This window comes from Lotus japonicus, chromosome 4 (assembly GCF_012489685.1).
Source record: "Lotus japonicus ecotype B-129 chromosome 4, LjGifu_v1.2".
Lineage (NCBI taxonomy): Eukaryota > Viridiplantae > Streptophyta > Magnoliopsida > Fabales > Fabaceae > Lotus > Lotus japonicus.
The window spans coordinates 25,881,749-25,887,748 of NC_080044.1; positions in this window are offsets into that span (position 1 = coordinate 25,881,749).

The window sequence follows — 6,000 nt, forward strand, 5'->3', positions numbered from 1 at the left end:
TCAAAGAAGGCTTGAAAAGGTTTTGAAACTGAAGTGATTGAGAAGGCTTATTGCTTGCAATCTTGTTGGTGTGACTCTTCCTTGGAAACCTCTCTGGTCGTGGGTCATTGACCAAGTTATATTGTTAATTAAGCTGTGAAGGAATGCTGTTTGTTTCAAGTGAAGAGTTGGCCTTTGGAATTTCTGATATATGCTTGAGGCTCAACTTTGTGCAAATTTAAAGAGCTTTTGGAGTTGTTTTATCCTGTGCATTTCAATATCTCAGAGTATTATTTAGTGTCTATTTTTGGTTTTGAGCTTGTGCTTGAGTACTCTTTTTCCTCTCTGGGGTTTTTCCCACTAGGTTTTTCCTATGGAGGTTTTAATGAGGCTCTTCTCAAGCTCCCTAGTCACCAAAATAGTACATGGGTTGGTTTAAGCCTTTAGTCATTTTGGCTTGGCTTGAGTTGTTTTTCTTGTCTTATCTTTTACCAATTTACATGAGAGGATTGTTCTCATGATTTTTATGTTATATCAATATAAGCTTTTTGTTCTAAAAAAAAAATTTATTTTCATCCAAAATAAAACGTAGCCCCATTATTTGTTTTAATAAAAGTTGAATATTCATTCCCTTATTTTCTTAAAAAAACGAAAATTATGACAAAAAAATCTGGTTTGGTAATTCCCCTCTAAAAAATTTTGAATATTCCTTCCCTTTTTCATAAAAAACCAGATTTTGTAACCAAAAAAAAAAAACAGATTTTGACTATTTCTACTCATTATACTCATAACCTAACTAACACAGATTTTGCTTTAAAAAATTGGATATCTACTCATTATTGATAATGTTCCAAGTTGAATCTGTAGATATCTACTCGCACCTTCAACCACATCATCGCATCACCCCTTCTCGTTCTCTTCAGTCTGTAAGGCAGTAAGGTTACTAAGACGCATGCCTTACATTTGACAAGCTTCGCTTTGATTGTGAGGAGTAAGGTTACTAAGACGCATGCCTTACATTTGACAAGCTTCGCTCTGATTGTGAGGAAGACCATGGGCGGATCTACTTGTAAGTGAGGGGGTTCAATTGAACCCCTTAACAAATTTTTTTTGCACTTATACCCCTATATAATATATTTTTTGAACCCCCTGAAATTTTTAAATTACACTAGTAGACTAAGTTTTGCACCTATTTGCACTAAAGACTTACTCCTCTCACTCTCTCACACACACGCGCACTCAGCCACTCATCCTCTTTCTCTCGCTACCCTAAGTCCCACCCAACTGAGATGTGAGAACTGCAATCAGAATCATCGTATGCAAAATAGTTCAAATTATGCTTCCTTTGTTCAATTTTTCTGTTTCGAGTTAGTTACTTAATTCTTGAAGACAATCGAATTATTCATTTATCTGATCTTTACTAAATTGGAAACGTTCAATGAGAATAATATATTTTTCTGGTGTTTTCAGTTTAGATTTCTCACCTCAGTTGGTTAATTTAAACTAAGATATTTTTGCATGTGCATATATACATAAATATTAATGAATCATACATACATATACATGTGCATATATACATAAATATTTGCAGATACAAAATTGAACCCCCTGAACAAATTTTTTTTGCACTTATACCTCTATATAATATATTTTTTGAATCCCCTGAAATTTTTAAATTACACTAGTAGACTAAGTTTTGCACATATTTGCACTAAAGACTTACTCCTCTCACTCTCTCACACACACGCGCACTCAGCCACTCATCCTCTTTCTCTCAGGTATTTTTTCCTCTGTTTTTACTTATTTGGGCTGCTATTTTCGTTAGTAAGTACAATAATAAGATAAAGTCGCTTTTATATATTTCTGCAAGTTTTATGTAAGATTTAACTTTATTTAGTTTTCCTTCGATTGAGGGGAGAAAAGAATCGCTACTGTTAGTGTAAATTGTTCAACGATTTCATAATATGAAATCACGTAGAGGACAACTATGACTTGTATAATTTCTGATGTATAAACATATTAAAGTTGTTTTTAATTATATTTTTACCGATGTGTTCATGTGAAAATTTGAACCCCCTGACCGTGGGGTCCTGGATCCGCCACTGAGGAAGACAGACCTGACAATTGAGAGTCTGTTCTTTACCACATGCATGACAATCACCGCTGAGTATGAATGGAGAAGTTTCGGGCTGACTTATTCTCATTTTTGAGGGATTGTGTTGCGGACACTTGACCTTCCCTTTTGGATTGTACATATTGCCTACGGGCGTTACTTTCTGTTACTTCCCGTCACTGGAGGATACTCGTGACGTGGTTCGCTACTTACAGCGGGGGCTGTAATTATATATTGTACATTAGTCATGCTGTCCTTTATCTTTGAGTTTTATTTCATTAAGTTCGTAGTTTTATCAGTTAAACAAATCAAAAAAAAATATTCACGTTTTTCCGCTTTAATTTCTTTTTGGTTACTAAAGTGACGCCACCGAAATTGGGGTGTTACACTCAGCCACAGCAGAAGCTGGAAATCTCAGATCTGCCCTCCAACGGTAGCATTCCTATGCAATGTTCAAACCCTAATCCTTGGAGTATTTATAGAGGCTGAAGACTGAAAGATTTTTTTGAAAAACACTCATACGCGCAAGCTATATTCAAATCTTCTAAGCTATCTTTCTTCATCGAATTCATTGTGTTTACTACAAGCTTTTTAGAAGCAATTTCTTTGTAAACAATATTTCTTAAACAGTTGTTTAGTTTACCTTTAGGAGATCAAGGTTGAACGGATCCTAGAGAAGACTAAGAGTGTGAGCTAAGTCAGTGTATTGTTAGTCACTTGTAGGTTTCAAGTGCAGTTGTAAAAAATATCTGATTAGTGAATTGCCTTCATTCTAAGAAGGAAGAAATCACCTTCACGGGTGGACTGGACTAGCTTGAGTGATTCATCAAGTGAACCAGGATAAAATCCTTGTGTGCTTTTTTCATCTCTTATCTTAAGCACTTTACTTGTGTCTCGAAAGATTTGTTAAAATCTTAAGGTGGAAGTTTTATTCTGAAAACGCTATTCAAACCCCCCCTTTCTACCGTTTTTCATACCTTCAATTGGTATCAGAGCGCAAGTTCTGATTACCACACCTAACAGTGTTCAGTGATCCGGGCCGGTGTGAAAAACAAATGGCTACCACCAGTGAAACGCAAAAATATGGTTACAATGCAAAGCCTCCCATGTTCGATGGTCAAAGGTTCGAATATTGGAAAGACCGAATTGAAAGTTTCTTTCTGGGCTTCGACGCAGATCTCTGGGATATCATTGTGGATGGCTATGAGCGTCCAGTTGGTGCTGATGGCAAGAAGATCTCCAGATCAGAGATGACTGCTGAGCAAAAGAAGCTTTACTCACAGCATCACAAAGCTAGAGCTATTCTTCTTAGTGCTATTTCCTATGAAGAGTACCAGAAGATTACAGATCGTGAGTTTGCCAAGGGCATCTTTGAATCCTTGAAGATGTCTCATGAAGGAAACAAGAAAACGAAAGAATTAAAGGCGCTGTCCTTGATCCAGAAGTATGAATCCTTCATCATGGAACCTAACGAGTCCATTGAGGATATGTTCTCCAGATTTCAGTTGCTTGTAGCTGGAATAAGACCTCTCAACAAAAGCTACACTACAAAAGATCATGTCATAAGGGTTATCAGAAGTCTTCCTGAAAGCTGGATGCCTTTAGTGACTTCAATAAAGCTTACAAGAGATGTTGAGAGTATGAGTCTAGAAGAACTCATCAGCATACTGAAATGTCATGAACTGAAGCGCTCAGAGATGCAGGATCTGAGGAAGAAATCTATAGCCTTGAAATCCAAATATGAGAAGTCTAAATCTGAGAAGTCAAAAGCTCTCCAAGCTGAAGCAGAAGAATCTGAAGAAGCATCAGAAGATTCTGATGAAGATGAGCTGACTCTGATCTCCAAAAGGCTCAACCGCATCTGGAAGCACAAGCAGAGCAAGTACAGAGGCTTTGGAAAGGTCAAAGGAAAGTTTGAATCCTCATCAGGCCAGAAGAAGTCCTCAGTCAAGGAAGTCACATGTTTCGAGTGCAAAGAATCAGGGCACTACAAGAGTGACTGTCCAAAGCTGAAAAAGGATAAGAAGCCAAAGAAGCACTTCAAAACAAAGAAAAGTCTGATGGTGACTTTTGATAAATCAGAGTCAGAGGATGTTGACTCTGATGGTGAAGTTCAAGGACTCATGGCCATTGTCAAAGACAAAGAAGCAGAGTCAAAAGATGCAACTAACTCTGACTCAGCATCAGAAGAAGATCCTAACTCAGACGATGAAAATGAGGTATTCGCTTCTTTCTCAACCTCTGAGCTAAAACATGCTTTGTCTGACATTATGGATAAGTATAACTCTTTATTGACTAAGCATAAAAAGTTGAAAAAGGATTTCTCTACTGCTTCTAAGACTTCTTCTGAACATGAGAAAATGATTTCTGAATTGAAAAATAATAATCATGCTTTAGTGAATTCCAACTCTGTGCTTAAGAACCAGATTGCTAAGCTTGAAGAAGTAATTGCTTGTGATGCCTCTGATAGTAAGAATGAATCTAAATATGAAAAATATTTTCAAAGATTCCTGGCTAAAAGTGTAGATAGAAGCTTAATGGCTTCAATGATCTATGGCGTAAGCAGAAATGGAATGCATGGCATTGGCTATTCTAGACCCAATAGAAATGAGCCTCCTATGCTTAAGGCTAAATCCCTGTATGAATGTTTTGTACCCTCTGGTACTATATTGCCTGAACCATTACCTGTTAAAGTTGCTATCCCCCCTCTCAAAAAGGGAACTTTCTCCATGTCTAAATATCATGCCAAAATTCTGTTACACTATCATGTTGAGAAACCCAAGGTGATCAGAACCTCTGAGGTAACTAACAAGAGAGGACCCAGAAAGTGGGTACCTAAGGATAAGATTATCTATGTTGGAGATATCCTTGATAGCTCCACTGAAACACCAATCATGGTATCTTGGCAGTGGATGCTCGCGTCACATGACGGGAGAAAGGCGTATGTTCCAAGAGCTAAAACTTAAGCCTGGAGGCGAAGTTGGCTTTGGTGGAAATGAGAAGGGTAAAATTGTTGGTACTGGTACTATTTGTGTTGATAGTAGTCCATGCATTGATAATGTTTTATTGGTAGACGGCTTAACTCACAACTTATTGTCTATAAGTCAATTAGCTGACAAGGGTTATGATGTTATTTTCAATCAAAAGTCTTGCAGGGCTGTAAGTCAGATCGATGGCTCTGTTCTGTTTAACAGCAAGAGGAAGAACAACATTTATAAGATCAGATTATCTGAGTTGGAATCTCAGAATATGAAGTGCCTTCTTTCTGTTAATGAGGAGCAATGGGTATGACATAGACGGTTAGTGCATGCCATTATGAGAAAGATTTCTCAGCTGAGTAAGCTCAACCTTGTCAGGGGCTTACCCACTCTGAAGTTCTCTTCAGATGCTCTTTGTGAAGTATGTCAAAAAGGCAAATTCACAAAAGTTCCTTTCAAGGCAAAGAATGTTGTCTCTACCTCAAGGCCGTTGGAACTTCTGCATATCGACCTGTTTGGACCAGTGAAAACTGAGTCTATAGGTGGCAAAAGATATGGGATGGTCATTGTTGACGACTATAGCCGTTGGACATGGGTAAAATTTCTATCCCGCAATGATAAGTCTCATTCTGTGTTCTCTACCTTCAAAGCCCAAGTGCAAAACGAGAATGCTTGTAGGATTGTGCGTGTCAGAAGTGACCATGGTGGAGAGTTTGAGAATGACAAGTTTGAGAGTCTGTTTGATTCCTATGGAATTGCACTTGATTTCTCTTGTCCCAGAACTCCTCAACAAAATGGGGTTGTTGAGAGGAAGAATAGAACTCTTCAGGAGATGGCTAGAACCATGCTCCAAGAAACTGGCAAGGCAAAGCACTTTTGGGCAGAGGCAGTAAACACAGCACGTTACATTCAGAACAGAATCTATGTGAG